Here is an 18,110-nt window from a genome sequence, read left to right as displayed (position 1 = left end):
AGAAACAACAAGTTCGCAAAACTTGCGACCCGACAGGTAAGTTCGCAAATTGCGAAATTGTAAAAACCCTCGCGAACTGGCAGAAACACGGGCGAACACAAAAAAAAAAAATCCGCAAATTCGCGGGAATTCGCGGATTTTGCGGATTGCGAATCCGCAAATCCGCAAAATTCGCGAACGCGAGATCCGCAAAATTCGCCCATGCTTAGGCCCGCGAGTCAAAAGGGCCAGATTGGATGGCCGGACCTTTTCAGCCAACGTGACCCGTCTCTGGAATTCCCTACCTCCTGAGCTGCGAAAGGCCCAATCAGAAACAAGTTTCAGGAGACAGCTTAAGTCGTGGCTGTTCTCGGAGCATCTATAAGTTGCAGACTCCCAGCTAGCTTTCTTGTCGAGCCCTCACAGCGCCGGGACGCCTCCTAGTTGAGGCAGCTGTTCGCGCTTTATAAATACTAGTATTAATATTACAATAAGGTACTGGCAACCAGGATGGAGATCTTGCTTCCAACCATAATGCAATTGGGCCAGTTTGGATTCATGAAGGATAAAATACAGACAAATTAATTGGATATGACTAGGACACACATGCTGAAAGGCTGCTCGAATGAAGCTCAGACATTTAAACGGGGAATGAATGGAAAAAAATCATTTTGAGAAGGAGGTTAAATCAAATTGCCCTGAAGAAGTCCCTATAAGGGAAGAAATGTGTTGGCTGGGAAAGTAATTGAAAATAAAAGAGTGATTACAATTACATGCAATTTGAATTGGAAAGTTCGACGTGAACAAGGAAAGTAGGTTGTCCTCTTAATATTGTGAAAGCATTAACCATTGAGTTTTGTCAGCAGTCAGAACTCCAGGAGTGGGCATAAGAGAACTATAAGATTGGGATATTTGACTGGTACCATCCCAAACACCACTGCTGGCTACCTTTTTGAAAAAGTAGCATATAGCCTCTGCCATGATGTTATCTGATGCCCAAAAACCTTTCAACCAGGTGGACTGGTCCTTTATACTCAAAATATTTACAAGGAGATGATGGATGGAGCGCTAAAATATTTCAGACACTCACTCCCAGTCACCGATCTGGGTTTAATCCATCATCGTTCTTTAGCTCACTACGCCACCCCAGTTCAGACCCAGCCCTATGCAATCAGTCTTGACCCTATTCCTCATGGGAATAGTCCAGCTCAAACTGCCAAGCCAGGTCTTCCCGGTGACGTAAATAATTAATTTACTCTCTTAATTTCTATGCAGGTAAGTACTTAATCAATAATAACTCAATCGGAATGAAAAAAGACAGAGTCCGTGGTGTTAGAGTTTCTAAGGGTTTTATTCCTCATTAAGGAATGGTCTTGACCAGGATATCATGTTCTGACCACCACAGGGGTGTCAGAAGGGATAGAGCCAACTTTATTGATATTACATAGCTTATATACTTAATTCACATCATAAGTAATAATGTAAGAGGCGTAACAGCTGAGAGAAGACAAGATAACAGTATACACGTGGTACTAGTACGTGATCAAGAGGCGTGAACTAGGCGTGAACCAGAGGTGTGTGCTAGAAACGTCACTGATAGGTGACGCAAGTGGGTGGCACCAAGGGGTGGTGCTAACAGAATTGTTGCAATGTCAGCAGGAATCGGAAGCTTGGATGCGCGCGCAGCTGCATGACGTGTGATTGAAGGGGTGCAGGGGACTTGACATTTACACTGACGGAAAGAGACAGAAGTCTGGCATGTCAGATCAACTTGTACTTCTATCATATCTGATATCTGATGTTTAGGAACTATACTATCTGGGCGGAAAGGTCTCTAGGGCAGAAGCTATTCTATGCTAACTGTGGATGCGTGTATAAGCGCCTAAGTGTCTGCATGTGAAGCGTGGGGGCACGGGGCTTCCATTGAAGCATGGTAACAGAGGCTATGAATTACTTGCATTGAGACAGGTCGGCCCTTTGGCTCTGCAGCTGGGGGGGATGTTTACTGGAGCTGGTAGGCAGGAATGCATTCTCGAGGAGCGGAACAGATAACTCGAAGGTTATAGTCAGTCTTGGCAGAAAGCAGGCTGAGCTGAGCGCGAGGGGCCGCGCTGAAAGTAAGTCAGAGTTCACGGGTACAGAGGTAGCCTGGGCAGAGGCTGTCAGAGTCAGGAGCCAAAAAGAGGTTCGATGGCAGAAATTCAGGGCCTACTCTGCTAGAGCAGGAAAACATGTAAAGTGTACTACAAAAAGACGGTGGCATAGCATACTTAGGAACGGACTATATAATCCATTCATGGTGGATCTGAAAGAGGACAAGTTAACGTTGGACGCAAATGTATTTGCGTCTTCATAGCTGGCACAGGAGGGAAGTTACATGCACCTTAAGCTGATACATGGAGTCGGTGGGGTACGCGCTAGGGAACATAACATGACCAAAAATTTAATTTTCCTCATTCCCTCCTTGTTCCCTACGGACCCTTCATGATATATCGATCCTCATGAATCGATCAGTTTGTTCTTGTAACATCATTTGTTCTTCTTTCTTTCGTTTACGTTTTGAGAGAAAACTGGAGTGTTTAATACAAGAGGTGGCACACAGTCCACAAATCGCTGGCCCACACTGCAGGCACAGGCAGCAACTGAATACTAGGACTAGGCCAATGCCTAGGAAGGATAGGATCTTCCATCCCCAAGCTGTTAACGTTGTCCAGAACCAACCGGACCAAGTCCAGGTGCCTGGATTCTGATGTATCTGATTTGCAATTTTATGAAGACGGGTGATAGCTTGATATACAGATGGTGCGTTTTGTGGTATGAAAACACAGCAACTTGACCCGATGACCTTACAGGCTCCACCTCTATCTGCCAAGATGACGTCAATAACAAGACGATTCTGAAGAACAACAACCCGCATAGCGGACTGCTCTTCTGTTAAGTTACCTAAGGCGGAGGCAGTTTCATTCACTACTGCTTCAAGTGTTCTAGTTAATCTGCGTATTAATTTACTATTCTGGACAGGGCCTAAAAAGAAAAAGAATCCTTTATTAAAGTCGGTGTACTGTTCCCATGCCGTTTCTGTGTAGTCGACAAGTGGGATATCTCTTCTGGGTCTATTCTTTACTAGATTGGTATTTCTATGGTAATCAGGAGGAGCTAGAAAAACAGGTGGCAGAAGGAATGCAATGTAACAGGTACCATCCCAATCTGGAGGTAGACGTATGTATGCGGTATGACCACAAACAAAGTAAGAATGACTGATAGCTTTAAAGGACGATTTTCCATGATCACTGAATTCGACCACAGTAGTGCATTTACTATGACCTAAGTGTACTGAACCTTTCTTCTTGATACATAATTCACCAGTGACTGGCAATACTGACATAATGGGTAGAACTGGTGTGGCTTCGGATTCAACAGTGAGAATCATGAGGCTAATTGTATAATTACCTAATCCATACACTTCATTTTCTAGATCAGTTCCTATTCTGGTGGGGAGTCCCTCCTTATCTGGGTAACAGACGTCTAGTAGGACTAAGTTCAGGTTTCCCGAAACCCAGCCCCCATCGAAAACAGCAATATCAGGATCTAAGGAGTTAATTATTTTAAACCATGCTCCGCAGGAGCCATTGTGAGTGAACGGGTACGGAAAGAGGGGCAGAGCTCCCTTGTAATTCTGATAGGGAGGGAGTCGGCCACATATCCAGCAATTTGTAGCATTGTTAGTTTGATGAGAATGATGTAACATACTAATGAATGTGTTGTTGCGCAGCGCAAGTCTGTAGGAAAGCTCGTGTGGAGGTAACTCACTAAAAGTGTGTTCAGCAGAGACATTATACGCAGATTGTTCACGCTTGAAAATAGGATAATAGATAGGCAAAACGATACTGACAACAATAATTAAAATACTCAGAATAAACATGATTAATAGTGTCACTATACAGTGACTACGAAGTGATTTACAGTATGTACGTTTCTTTGCTTCCCTTTCTCTCTCTCTATCTCGATCTAGGGGATACATGTCAGAAACTATTTAACCGATTCACCTAGGGGAGGACTTAAACAATTAAACTGTCTGACTTGCTAGATCGTAATTTCATGCGATAACTTTCTTGAGGAGTTTTTTCTCGTTCAGATTCTGTAAAGTCTTTTTGTTCGACACAGTCTTTGGTGGGGGTGGACGAGTCTCGGTCAGGTTTCAGTCCAGAGAATTTTTTTATATGACTCGTGTGAACCCACCCCTTTCTTCCTTCTATTTTCACGGCCGTCCTGGTGGTGAGAAGAACGGTCTTCGGAGACTTCCAGCGGGGCTCCAGCGGACTTTTTCTGTCGAAATTGCGGACGAGCACGATATCGCCAGGACGGACGTCGTGTGGCTTTACATCAGTGTTGTCAGGGAAGGCTGCGGCAACCTGTGAACGACATGATTGGAGTGCAGACATCAAGGAGGCAAGGTAATCTGTCAACATGTTACAATCAACATCAGTAATCTTTTTCGGAATGGGCGTCCCCCACATATTCGGTGGTCTGCCAAAGACCACCTCGTACGGGGATAGCCCTGATCTCGAATGGGCGACCATCCTCATGTAGAATAGTGCCACTGGCAGGGCGACTATCCAGTCGACACCTTTCTCCTGACATATTTTGGCAAGGCGGATCTTTAGTGTCTGGTTATGCCTTTCTACAAGGCCTGCGGCTTCGGGATGTCGGACACAATGGAACTTCCACTGGTATCCCAGTAATAAAGAAACTTCTTTCATTAATGCAGATGAGAATGGCTGACCGTTATCTGAGTACACGACACGAGGCAGGCCGTATCGTGGGAAGAATTCACGAACCAACTGCTTAGCAGTGGTCGGAGCAGTGTAATCTGGGACTGGGTATGCTTCGGTCCAGCGAGACAGAGCACAGACAACTACGAGAACATATTTAAATCCTCGACAACGGTCCATCTGGATATAATCCATCTGGAGGACTTCAAAAGGGTGATCGGGAGGATGAAATCCACCTTGCTCTACAGGGACGCTTTTACCTGGATTGAACTGACAACAGATCATGCAAGTACGCACTTTCTGTTTTGCGGCTGCTCGTAAGTTTTTATTGTTCCAGAGATTTTGTAAACTGTCTAACATCGCTTTTTCTCCTAGATGTGCAGGACTATGTGCTGTATTTATCATGACTTGAACCATAGAGTCAGGGAGAAACCATGTAGATTTTCCCTTCGTCATCCAACCTTGATCTGTCTGGATCCCTCCCAGTTCGATCCATTTCTTTATTTCTTCTGAAGTAGCATGTGTCTGAATGTCAATAACATCTAGTGTGGGATCCCTGACTGTCATACAGTTTGTCCGATCTGTTGTCATTGTCGTATCAGTTGTCTGAGTGTGAGTCAGTGCTGTATGTTTTGCTGTCTGATCTGCCAGGTCGTTACCCTGGGAAACAGAATCTGTGACTTTAGTATGTGCTTTACACTTCATGACGGATATGGCTGAAGGCAGATGTATTGCTTCTAACAGTGCTTGAATGAGAGGACCGTGTTGGATTTTGGCACCATGAGAGGTCAAAAAACCTCGTTCTTGCCACAGCATGCCGAAGTCGTGTACGACTCCGAACGCATAACGGGAATCAGTGTATATGTTGACATTTCTGTTCTTGGCTAGGATACAGGCTCGGGTCAGAGCGATGAGCTCTGCCGCTTGGGCAGACAGTGTATCAATACGATGTGTTTCTTTAACTTCAGTTTCAGTGGTCACGGCATACGCGGCCACTAACTCTCCTGTACTTGTTCTCATGCATGAACCGTCCACATAAAGTGTCAGGTCTGGATTTGTCAATGGAACATCTGTTAAATCTCGTCGGGGCTTTGTTACTGCATTAATAATCTCTATGCAATCATGCGGAACTGGATCTGTCATAACTGTAGGTAACAGTGTTGCTGGGTTCAAGATACTGCAACGTCTGATTTCTATGTGTGGCTGGAATAATGTCAATTCGTAACCTGTCAGTCGTGCTATAGTCAAGTGTTGAGTTTGGGTTCTGTTTAAAAGAACCTCTACAGAATGTGGGACTTGTACTGTTAACTGATGACCTAGAACAATTGAATCGCTCTGTCTGATTGCTAACGCTGTTGCTGCTACTGACTTTAAGCACGCAGGGAGTGCCTGGGCTACTGAATCCAATGTACTTGAAAAATAAGCGCAAGGCTTATGTGAACCTGCTTGATCTTGAGTGAGGACAGACAATGCTGTACCGTCACGTTCTGTAACAAAAAGTGTAAACGGTTTGCTGTAACATGGTGTCGCTAAAACTGGTGCTTGGCATAATGCTTTCTTTAATTCCTCAAAGGCTTGTGTATGTTCCTGAGTCCAAGGGAGGGCAATCGAAGTTGCTGCCTCCTGCGTCGTTAACTGGATGAGTGGTTTAGCTAGAAATGCATATTGAGGAATCCATTGTCTGCAGTACGAGGTGAGGCCTATGAAGGCCCGCACTTCCTTTTGCGTCTGGGGTCGTGGCATATTTACAATTAACTGAATGCGATCGGGAGTGAGCTGTCTCCCCACTTTGGACAGCAAGTGACCCAAGTACACAACTTGCTGAACACAGAATTGTAGCTTCGAAGGAGACACCTTGTGTCCCTTCTCGGCCAGGAAATGTAAAACCGTCAATGATGCTTGTTCACATTCGGGCTCACTTCGTGCGGTGATCAATAGATCATCGACGTATTGCAGTAAAGCGGTGTTAACTGGCATTTGAATACAATCTAGTTGTCTTTTCAGTGCTTGGCTATAGATGCTGGGGCTTTCTGTAAATCCTTGAGGTGCGCGGGAAAATTTGAAACTTCGTCCATTTAAACTGAATCCGAAGAGATATTGGCTCTCCGGATCAATAGGCACACTGAAGAAAGCGTTCTTGAGGTCAATTACAGTAAAGAACGTTGCTTCTGAATCAATAGCAGTCAATAGGGAGGAGATATCGGGGACCACAGGGTACTGCGGTACAATGCATTTGTTCAGCTCTCGAAGATCAATCACCAGCCGATATACTGGCGGTGCATTGCGGTCTGTACGTTTAAGAATTGGAATGATAGGTGAATTACAGATATTGGAGTCGGTCTCTACGACCACCCCCTGGGCAATTAGCTCTTCAATTATTTTCAGTAAAGCCACTACAGCATCGGGTGGTAACTTGTATTGTCTGATTCTGGGTAGGACAACTCCTGTCTTGAGTGTAACACGATATGGAGTGATATGCATACAACCTACATCAGCTGGGCCTTTTGCCCATAAGTGATCTGGTACATTTTTCAATCTGACATCAAATTCACGTAAAACATAATGACCCTTGAAATCCCGTAGAAAGAGTCTAACTCCCTCCGGGGAACAGCATATTATAGCTCCTAGAGCCTTCAGTGTTTTAATTCCTAACAGATTTTCTGGACATGATTTCGTAAGTAGCAAATCTGTAACTCGGGATAATGGAACCACAGCTAATGGTACTGGTTCCGATACTTCATTTACAATAGGCTGTCCTGAAAACCCAAGGGAAACATTCTGTGAGCCTGAGAGGGGTGCCCCTGGGACTTCATTATGACTGATTGTAGTGCGACTTGCCCCTGTGTCAATTAAAAACTTTCTGTCTTTTCCCAATACGTGACTGTGTACATAAGGACCTTCTTGATCTACAGGAATTTCAATAAGAGGCAAACCACCTTCCCTCTCTAGGCTGTTTCATGTATATCGGGGGTAATCTGGATATGCAGATTGGGCATACTGGTACATCTGTTGCGAGACTTGCTGAGTCGCGGCAATGGGCTGTGGCTGCGGTACTGCTACTGTCTGCGCTGTGTGGGATGGAGCATGCATAGGCTGTGTGTTCTGCATTGGCTGTACATTTTGTGAGGTCTGTTGCTGAACCTGATCGTGTCTAGGCGGATGCGGTCTTTCTTTAGTTTTACCTGTCGAGATGTTGTGTTTTAGGACTGGACATTCATGTACATAGTGACCTGGCTGCTTGCAGTAATTACATGTCCCTTTAACGGGAACTGTAGAGTGATTGGTCTGGGCCCCACCTTTTCTTTGACCGTCGGCTGGGACCGTCTGAGCTACTAACATTTTCATTTTCGTGTCTTTCATACGTTTCTGTTCCTGATCTTGTTCTTCCCTAATTCTGTTCTGATGATATTGTAACATTTGTAACATCTGGGATGGCGTATTTGCCTGCCAAGTACTTTCAACTTTGTACACTCTATTTTTAACTAATGGTAGGGAATTCTCTACTAATTTTGATACAAAAAGGTGTGGATATGACTCGCTACTAGGTTGTAGGCCACTATTTATAATGAAACATTTCTCGAATCTGGAATAGAAGTCACTAGTATCTTCATCTTGTTTCTGTTTACAGGACGAGATGGCGTCCCAATCTTCCTTTCTAGTTGTCAATAATCTTGGCAAAACCTGTACTATTAATCCGGGTAATGCTTTAGTCCTATCCCCAAGGCCTAACCCTGGGATCCGTTTGCTTTCTTCGTCTTCTATTTCTGCCCATGCTATCTTTGCCTCCCCCACCTCCCAATCCTTTTCCTTTAATTTCTCGTAAATGCCCGTGGGCAACAGTACTTTTAACATTTTCATAATATCATCATACGTGTAATCTCCCATCAGTAACATGTCTTTGAGCTCTCTGTGAAAACCTGCAGGGTCTTTATCGTGACACGGGACTAATTTCTTCATTTCTAACAGTTCTAACTTAGTCAGTGGTGTGTGAACATACACACGCTTCAAGACTTGATCCGCACCCATAACTGGGTGTACTTCTCGTAATGGGTTCTGACTTTCAATGCCACTCAGGCATTGCATGTGGTACGTTTTTCTTTCTGGAGGCGGGGGGGGGGGACATATTCAGGGCTTATGAAGGTGCTATGTCGTTGTTCTAGAATTATTTGTATTAACTTGGTGCTGAAACCTCTCCATCTATCCATGAGTAGGGCTTCTAATATTTCGTGTAAGGGACTTGGGTCGGAATGGTGGTTTCTGTACTTGATGAGGTGTTGCTGAATCATGTATACACCTGCTATTTTCTGCTCTTCTGGGGAAAGGTTCAAGAATGTCTGTGCTAACGTATCATCATGATATATGTCTGGGTTTTCGGCCCATAGCACGGCTGACCGAGCTAGTTCCTGTTCATCCATAGAATTGAGTACATGGTACCCCATTCGGTCTCGAAGCCTTTTATCAGTTTCCTGGAACTGATGTTCAGAAGAATTCGGGTTTGTTAAAGCAGAGAGAAAAACTCTCTTGTTCTCCGGACGGGTGCCTTTCCTAAGGTAGTTTCCCTTACCTACATACGCTATAGTATCTGTAGTCCTTCCTTGTTCTGTAAGTTCTTCTTCCTCCTCGGAGGAAGCTTTATCATTCCCTTTCTGATGTGCCGTTATCACTGCCCTTCTAATTTTCTGGTACATACTGGCTATGCAAGCCCCCTTGTCATGTTTTCCTTCGGCTATGTTTTGACCCCACTTTGTTAGTCCATCTAATTCACTTTGATCTGTCTCGGGCCTGTCTCGTTCTCTTATTAGACAATTTATGAAAAATCGTAATATCTGTGCTTGAATGTCAACTTTCTGTTTATCCATGGCATCCTTGATACTGTCAGGGTCTTTCCCTGTCTGTATAAACTCGTATATTCTATCGAGACGCTCCTTCATTCCTACATAGCATAGCAAGATATCAGTGGCAGATCTTAATCGTAGTGATGCCAATATCATTAGATCGTTTTTTCCGGGTACTGGATCATATCTGCAAACTGACATGTTTTCCTTTAATGCGTCAAGACGCGTCAAGTGGGGAGACTGGAACATGAAAGGATTCTGCGTGTCCCTTAAATTGAATCTGTGTGTTAATGGCGGGGTCTGAGGACCCGCAGTCGCACCTCCTGAGGCGGATGCTTGGGCATTATCTCTCCGCGGAGTCTGGATCTGAACTTGAATTTGTCGTTTAGTAGGATCAGGTAGGACTGGTTTCGGTAGGTCAATCTTGAGTGCGGGAAGTGGCGGAGCGGGCGGAACAGGGGAGGTCTGTCGCGGTACTGGCGGAACATGATCTGGGTGCGTAGTGCCACCCCCATCCCTGTCAGTAGGCAGGGCACGAACAGGCAGATTGGTGTAAGCTGGTGCTACATCCTCTAGATAAGAATTTAAGAATATGTCTTTAGTAGTTTTATGCATTACTTTAGTTGGAACTAATGGTGGCGGTAAGTTTTTCGGTAATTCTGATAGGCCTTCAGATGTGCCCTCGGCCGCGAGATACATTCCGTTTACAAGATTGTTTCGGGCACGGTCTATTTGTTCTGTTTTTACTCGGATCCCTTCAATAACTAATTCGTTTTCTTGGGCCTTTTCTGATTCTTTAAGTCTGTCTTCTCTACGGAGTGCTTTCTCAGCACGCTTATGTGATTCCTTACGCCAGAATTCTATGGCGTCTTTCTGGGATTGTCTAGCTTTCTTTTTCCATAATGCTTCTTCTACCTTCATGATGCACTCGGCATCCCATGTTCCGGTAACAGGCCATCTGTGTCTTTCGTCTAGGTGCTTGGTGTAATCGGCCCATAAATCTAGATATAATATGGCATCTATGCCATGTTTATGATACATAAAGTTACCTGGAGTGTCCCTAGGGGGAATAGGAATTTCTTCCTCCAGTATCCCTTTCCTAGTTCCTATCTGTTTTAACTTGCTGAAAAACGGCATCTTGCTTACTTATTACTGAATGCTCAATCCTTATTCCTTAATACTCTTGACAGCTAGTTTATACGAGAAACACAATAATACACATTTAAACAGTCACATTCATACCACGACATTAATCACATAAGAACATTGAAGACATAAATGACTACCCCCCTATACTGGATGTACTGCTCAACAGTACAGATACACTGGTGTAACAGTGCAGAAATTCGGAATACTAGATATACTGCTAAACAGTACAGATACACTGCCTAAAAACAGTGCAGACCGGACTTGCGTACCCAAACCCGTCTAGATACGACCCAGCAATGGTACTCACCGGGAAGCACGGAAACAGAAGGCCTCGGAAAACTCGACTGGACTCGACTCGGTACTTCGGAAAACTTCGGAAAACTTCGGAAAACCTCGGACAACTTCGGAAAACCTTGGTGGGCCTCTTGACACTTTGGACCTTGCTTCTTTCGGCTAGGCTCTGGTCGGGATCCTCCGCACTCCTCACCGCCTCGTCTGGGCACTGATCGCAGTCTTCGTCACCTCCGTGGGTCAGAGGGAGATGCAGGAAATCCTGCCAGTACGCGTAGGTTCCTTTTAACTGATGGCAGGGGACAGAGCTTGCAACGCACCAACCGGCGCGTGAGGTGGGGGAGGGGTCCCTATTCGGGCGCCAAAATGACGTAAATAATTAATTTACTCTCTTAATTTCTATGCAGGTAAGTACTTAATCAATAATAACTCAATCGGAATGAAAAAAGACAGAGTCCGTGGTGTTAGAGTTTCTAAGGGTTTTATTCCTCATTAAGGAATGGTCTTGACCAGGATATCATGTTCTGACCACCACAGGGGTGTCAGAAGGGATAGAGCCAACTTTATTGATATTACATAGCTTATATACTTAATTCACATCATAAGTAATAATGTAAGAGGCGTAACAGCTGAGAGAAGACAAGATAACAGTATACACGTGGTACTAGTACGTGATCAAGAGGCGTGAACTAGGCGTGAACCAGAGGTGTGTGCTAGAAACGTCACTGATAGGTGACGCAAGTGGGTGGCACCAAGGGGTGGTGCTAACAGAATTGTTGCAATGTCAGCAGGAATCGGAAGCTTGGATGCGCGCGCAGCTGCATGACGTGTGATTGAAGGGGTGAAGGGGACTTGACATTTACACTGACGGAAAGAGACAGAAGTCTGGCATGTCAGATCAACTTGTACTTCTATCATATCTGATATCTGATGTTTAGGAACTATACTATCTGGGCGGAAAGGTCTCTAGGGCAGAAGCTATTCTATGCTAACTGTGGATGCGTGTATAAGCGCCTAAGTGTCTGCATGTGAAGCGTGGGGGCACGGGGCTTCCATTGAAGCATGGTAACAGAGGCTATGAATTACTTGCATTGAGACAGGTCGGCCCTTTGGCTCTGCAGCTGGGGGGGATGTTTACTGGAGCTGGTAGGCAGGAATGCATTCTCGAGGAGCGGAACAGATAACTCGAAGGTTATAGTCAGTCTTGGCAGAAAGCAGGCTGAGCTGAGCGCGAGGGGCCGCGCTGAAAGTAAGTCAGAGTTCACGGGTACAGAGGTAGCCTGGGCAGAGGCTGTCAGAGTCAGGAGCCAAAAAGAGGTTCGATGGCAGAAATTCAGGGCCTACTCTGCTAGAGCAGGAAAACATGTAAAGTGTACTACAAAAAGACGGTGGCATAGCATACTTAGGAACGGACTATATAATCCATTCATGGTGGATCTGAAAGAGGACAAGTTAACGTTGGACGCAAATGTATTTGCGTCTTCATAGCTGGCACAGGAGGGAAGTTACATGCACCTTAAGCTGATACATGGAGTCGGTGGGGTACGCGCTAGGGAACATAACATGACCAAAAATTAAATTTTCCTCACCGGGAACAGAAATAAGCTTCCTGGGAGCAGTTTCGGGGTAACACTCCTCATCAGCCAGGCTAGCTTGAATGTGGTGGGAAAGTGAGCAAGGGACCCACGTCTAGGCATATCCTTCCAACTTAGGGTGACCAAAGCAAACACAAAGAGATGATGTACGAAGTGCTGAAAATTTTCAGACACTCAGCCCGAGTCACCGATCTGGGTTGAAGCCATCTTTGTCCTTTAGCTCACTTCGCCACCCCAGCTCAGACCCAGCCATATGCACATTATCCTTGACTCTATGCCTCATAGGAACAGTCCATCCCAAACTACCAAGCCAGGTCTTCCCTGGACCGGAAACAAGCATCCTGGGATCGGTTTCGGGGTAACACCCCATATCAGCCAGGCTAGATTGAATCCAGTAGCAAAGTGAGCAAGAGACTCACATCCAGGCATACCCTGCCAACTTAGGACAAACAAAGCAAACATAAGTAGATGATGGACGGAGCGCTTAACCTTTATAGTCAAAACCATACTAAAAATTAGGCTCGATCCAGCCTTTATCTCATTGGTGATTGCCAGATACAAATCCCCATGTCAGATTGCTATTAGCAGAAGCACAAGACAGGGCTGCCCTCTCTCCCTTTTGTTCTTAGTATCCAGTAACTAGCTGTACAAATAAGTGTGGATATGGGGATAGGAAGCATTCCATACGGCAAGTTGGAAGACAATTTTCATTATATGCAGATGATCTTTTGCTTTTTCTAACTTTGCCGCATACCTCCATAGTGAAAATACAACCTAACATTTTGTAACATTACAGCTCTTAAACATCACCCCCTCACAAACCGAGATTGATACCTTATCCCTGCAAATACCATTTGTTAGAAATGGGGGTCTCTAGTTGGCAGAGGTAGGTACCTTTGTCCAAATAGGGACCCTTGCTTCTAGTCAGGGTAAGGGGGATACACTTCTAAAATAAGCCCTGCTCACCTCCTTGGTACCTTGGCATGAGCAGACAGGCTTATCACAGAGGCAGTGTGTAAAGCATTTGTGAACACATACAGTAATACATTAAGAATACTACTACAGGGTACCACACCAGTTTAGAAAATAAGTAAACTTGATTTAAACCAAAACAATACCAAATGACAAAAATCTACAATACAATAATCAAAATATAACTTTCAAAAGGTAGTAACAGTTCTGTTCATAGCAAAGTATGGCTGCAATGCTTTCAACACACAGTACCTTAGATGTGTCACAGTCACAAACAAAAAAAGCCACAGGGGAGGTGATGTGTCGGATCCTTACTGCCACGCAGGGGAGGTGATGCGTCAGTTCCTTACTGAATGGGGAGGTGATGTGTAGGTTTCTTACTGCAGCCCTGGTGTTCTTGTAGACTTGGTGCCCAAATACGATTTGATTTGCCACTCTGCGAGGCTTCGCATCGTCCGTGCTGTGGGCTGCGCTGCAAATCTTCGTGTCACCCGGCTGGACTCGCCGTGGCTTCACCCAACCCTGCGCCGGTTCCGGAAGGCTTTACACAGTTTCGCGATGCTTCCCACTGGTTCTTGCAGAGAGCAGCTGCTAAACCCAATTCTGAGGCCTTTTGGCTGCAGGAGGCACCTCAGTCGAGGGTAGGAGTCACAGATGGCAGAGTCCAGCAGCATCAGCAGAGTTGCAAGAAGTCTTTTGTGTCCCTGATGCTTCTTAACAGAAGGCAAGCTCTATTTCAAGCCCTTGAAGATCGTTTCCTCAAGCAGGTGACAAAGCAAACAGCAAAGTCCTTCTACTCCTTTCCATTGCAGCAAGCAGCCACTGCAGGCCAACCCCAGACATCAAATAGTACAGGGGCAGTATTCCTCATCAGCTTCTCCGGCTCTTCTCCTTGGTAAAGGTTTCCCTTGCTTTACCAGAAGTGATCTAAAGTTCTGAGGTCTGGATCCCCCTTTTTATACACCAACATCATTTGTTGTCTGAAGGAGGTAGAGAGTGTCTGTACCCAGCCAAAACCAATTCTGTCCTGCAGCTTCCTGGCAGGAGGTGAAGACAGCATTGTTGAAAGCAGACCTGGCCCAGGCGGGTGAAAGGAAATCTCCTCCCCAACTCCAAATTCAACTAAAGCCCTGACTCATCAGACTGCCGGCGCCCCAGCTCTCTCCCAGCTCCTGTCTCTCACAAGCCAAACATACAATACACAAACCTAGCAGAGGCACACTGGAGGGTTAGGCAAGAAAATACCCACTTTCTAAAAGGGGTATTTTTAAACACAGAATGTAAAAATCACCATCATTAAAAGATCCACTTTATCATTCTGAGTTCAGGCATACTTAATTTTATTTTCCTATCTTGTTCCTAGGGCTAGTTATGTTCATAAGATGTTATAAACTAACTGCTCATTCTGGCCTATTGGAACAGATAGCCTTGCAATAGTGAAAAATGAAATTGGCAGTATTTCATGGTCAGTACATGCCACACACATCAGGGTATATCATACCTTTCACATACAATGCACCCTGCCCACAGGGGTACCTTGGGCCTACATTAAGGGTGGCTAACGTGTAGAAAAGGGAAGGTTTGGGGACTGACATGTCTGTGCACTTGTTGTAAACAGAAATTAATGGTGCACACCTTTATAGTAAATGAAATATTTCTGCGAACTAGCCCTAAAGTAATAGAAGTTTGTTTAATGAAGTGTGCTGCGCAGTATCTGTGGACCGCCCATCATACTTGGGTAATAAATGTAAAAAAAGTCAAGCACTGAAGTTGCTTGAAAAACTGTGTGCACTACAATGCGATGTCTGTGAACAATTTAACACACTTTTAAATATAACAATCCCGAATCGACTTGTTAGGTAGATTTCCGGAATCCTAACTAGTGAGATAGGCAGACATTGCCTTTTTAACTAGGAAAATACCGGTCATATCGTGGCCGTGTCCAGTAAATTACCTTGAAGAAACAGGATTTGTTAGTCACAGAAAACAATCTTTTTTGAAAGCCTTGAGGAAGTCACTGGATGTGATAAAACAAGTGTCGGCTGTTGCGCATTTGGACCAAGACTGTAATGCTTCGAATGCCTTTTACAAATAGTCTCCCCATTGTCATGTTTTTTTAGGGACAAGGGGTTTTTATGGTCTTGTTTAAAAATTGTGATGTTTTCTATAATGTCTGTTTAAATTAAAAAGAACATCTTTTGTATGAATCCATCTTTGTTTGTCGCCAGTGATATATTGACACAATTGAATGTAGTTTGCTTATAAAGGGTAGACATAAGAAAAGGGTTTTACTTTTGAGTGCCGGGGTACTTGTATATTATAGTTGGCGACAGTCATCCTGATGTTCAGGGAACAGGGCGGTAGAAAGGTTCACAGCATCCACTGACCCTTCTTGCTCCTTTGCAGAAAGGAGGTCCGGCAGAGGCTCAGTCTCCTCTTCCATCCCAGCATCTGTTGCTAGGAGCATGCCCACTTCGGAGCTCTCCAAGTGGGGCTTCAGGCAGTTCACATGCATGACCCGCAAAGTATTCCTAGGAGACTGCAAGTCTACCAAGTAGGTTATGTTACTCTTGTGCTCCACTACCTCAAATGGTCTGGTCTACTTATCCTGGAGAGCACAAGACTCCAATGGGGCCATGACCCAAACTTTTTGCTCAGGCTGAAACTCGATCAGAGTGGCATTCTGATCATACCAACGTTTCATCTCCTTCTTGCCAGCTTCCAGAGTTGCCTGAGTGAGTTGTCTGAAACACCTAGTTTGGTTTCTGAAGGCCAGCATGCAGCTATATACCTCCTGGGGAGGTTTATTGGGAGCTTTCTCCCAGCCTTATTTCACCAAACTTAGAGGTCCTCTCACAAGATGGCCATACAGCAGTTCAAAGGCACTGAACCCTAAGGACTTCTGTGGCACTTCTCTGTAAGCAAACAGAAGGCTGTCTCACTTACGCCTCATGGATTCCTCAAGACCCATAATCATACCCTTCAGGTTCTGGTTGAATCTCTCAACCAGCCCACTACCTTGGGGGTGGTAAGGAGTGGAGAACCTATAGGTAACACCAAACTCCTGCCACAGGGAGTTTGTATACTAAGATATGAAGTTGGTACCATGGTCTGACACCACCTCTCTGGGCAACCCCACATGGGAGAAAATCCCCATCAATGTACGACGCACCACAGAGCCGTCTCAGACTGGAGAGGGATGGCTTTTGGGTACCGGCTGGCATGGTCCACCAAGACATGAATGAACCTGTTTCTCATGGCTGTCTTGGGATCCAGAGGCCCCACAATGTCAATGCCCGCCCTTTCAAAGCGGATGTTGACAACAGGGAAAGGTTGAAGAGGAGCTTTATGCTTTCTCCCACTCTTACCACTTGCCTGGCAAGTCTGACAGGTCCTACAATGAGTATCTGAACTCTTGCGCATTACAAGTGGGTGACATGGCTTTCAAAGGTCTTGTATTGCCCCAAATGCCCTGCTAAAGGCACATTATGAGCCAGACCCAGTAGGAAGGCTATGAAGCACTGGGGTACCACCAGCACACGGGCTGACCCAGGCTCAGCAACCTTTGGCTCACTATACAGGAGTCCATTCTCCCAGTAAATCCAAAGTGATCCAGACTGATCACCTGCTTCCTGGTTTGGAGCCTGTTGATGCAAACCCACAAAAGAAGGGCACTTTTTCTGCTCCTCGTAGAACTCTTCCCTGGATGGGCCTCCTTCCTGCTGCAAATGGGTCAGCTCAGGCAGGTCCCCCAGTTCAGCCACTTGTTCCCCAGTAGGCTCCAGGGCATCTCACTCAAAGTTTGTGTCTCCCGGACCGTGGGAACTTCACTGGCCTGTCTCCCACGCTCCCTGCCTCTTCTGTTTAAGGCAGGCACCTGGGCTACTCTTTCAGGCTCCAGGTCCTCTTGAACACTCTTACCGGTGGCCATTGACCGAGTGGTCACACACGACCACTCCGGCAGACCCAACATCTCCAAATGAGACCTTCTCTCTACCTTAGCCGAAGTGGAGCTCTCAAAATCATTGCCTAGCAGCCAGTCAACAGATATGGCTGACCTCATAGCTACTTTCAAGTTACCTGAGCCACCCCCCACTCAAAGGGAACCTGTGCCACTTGACAGAGGCAGAGTTGTCAGGGGCAACTACAGGATAGAATGTGTTGGGGACCACCTGCTCTTCAGACACTAGCCGACCATTGACAGCTGTCACACTGGCTCTGGTGTCTCTCAGAGCCTCCACACTATGACCATTGATGGTCACCCACTGCCTGTATTTTTTAGTGTTATCAGGCAGATGAGCATTAGGGACAATCTCACTGTCTCCTAAAGAGACATGGGACATCTCTGGAGGACCCCACCCACCTTGGGCACCCATCTCCTCCCCAAGGCTACACTAGCCATTTCTCCGGGTGGTGCACCACTGGGTGCAGTGGTAACTGGTTTGGGACACTTAGGATTTCTCCTGAAGTAACCCACCTGGCCACAGCTAAATGCAGTTTTGGGATCCTTCTGCACA

This window comes from Lissotriton vulgaris, chromosome 4_1 (assembly GCF_964263255.1).
Source record: "Lissotriton vulgaris chromosome 4_1, aLisVul1.2, whole genome shotgun sequence".
Lineage (NCBI taxonomy): Eukaryota > Metazoa > Chordata > Amphibia > Caudata > Salamandridae > Lissotriton > Lissotriton vulgaris.
Note: the sequence above shows the minus strand (reverse complement) of the source record.